This window comes from Tigriopus californicus, chromosome 1 (assembly GCF_007210705.1).
Source record: "Tigriopus californicus strain San Diego chromosome 1, Tcal_SD_v2.1, whole genome shotgun sequence".
Lineage (NCBI taxonomy): Eukaryota > Metazoa > Arthropoda > Copepoda > Harpacticoida > Harpacticidae > Tigriopus > Tigriopus californicus.
This window is the reverse complement of record NC_081440.1, coordinates 7632812-7633661: the sequence shown is the minus strand read 5'-3', so window position 1 is coordinate 7633661 and position 850 is coordinate 7632812. Positions and strand designations below refer to the sequence as shown.

At 40.0% G+C, this 850-nt stretch overlaps 1 protein-coding gene across 1 annotated transcript in view; it reads right to left on the bottom strand.

The window, feature by feature from the left end:
• The window catches only part of LOC131880516 (cullin-1-like), a 5386-nt gene that overhangs the window by 4059 nt on the left and 477 nt on the right, over nt 1–850 (bottom strand). The gene's annotated exons all lie outside the window — the stretch shown is intronic.

Here is an 850-nt window from a genome sequence, read left to right as displayed (position 1 = left end):
AACCCTTGGACCCAGCCAAATTGAGACAGCTGACTTTTGCTGTATATACCGCAGGAAAAAAAAGAAAGACCAGCTGGCCATGGTCTAACAATCTTCCAGCCATTTTAGCCTCTCATCTGATTCCGGCTCCCTATTCTGATTTTGAACTTGAGCGGGGAAATGCTAGAACTTGGGGTAGAGGAACCTCCAAACCATCGGGATAAAGGGCTCTTATACCGGGTGCGTCATAAAGAACTGGACTGGTACCTCTTTTTGTTCTACCTAGGGCCCTGTATTTAAAAGAGTTCAGCGCATCATAGCGGTTTAACTTTGAGCCTTGAATTCCGTTCCAAAACAATGAGTTTACATGGGCCCCAGATCCAAACCAAACACATTTGAATAAAAAGCTGTGGTTCTACGAGTTGTATATGGCTATAGTTACCCTTCAGGTACCCTAAAACGTCCGCTGATTGTTTTTAACACAGTGTATTTTTTGTCATGAAGAAGCATATGAAAGATGATTGCCAATCAAAGAATGGTTTGTTATAGAATTTTTATCAAGGGGAATTAAAAACGTCTAAAAGCAAATCCAGAATTAAATCTATGGACCAATCAGAATGCTTGAGTTTCCTGTTTGACAACTCATCAAATCTGGTCAAGTTTTAGGAAGAGTGAAAGGAAGAGTGAACCTGATGAATAAATGTGAAACACCCATATTGTCTGCGCTAAGGTTATCCTATTCACAATTGAAGCCTTTGGTGCAATCATCATTCATTCATACCAAAATCCATTTGTCTTCGATCAAGCCTACAACCAGTTTATAGCCCTCAGAATATCAAGCAAATTTATTTTTGGGGACCAGGAAAGCATT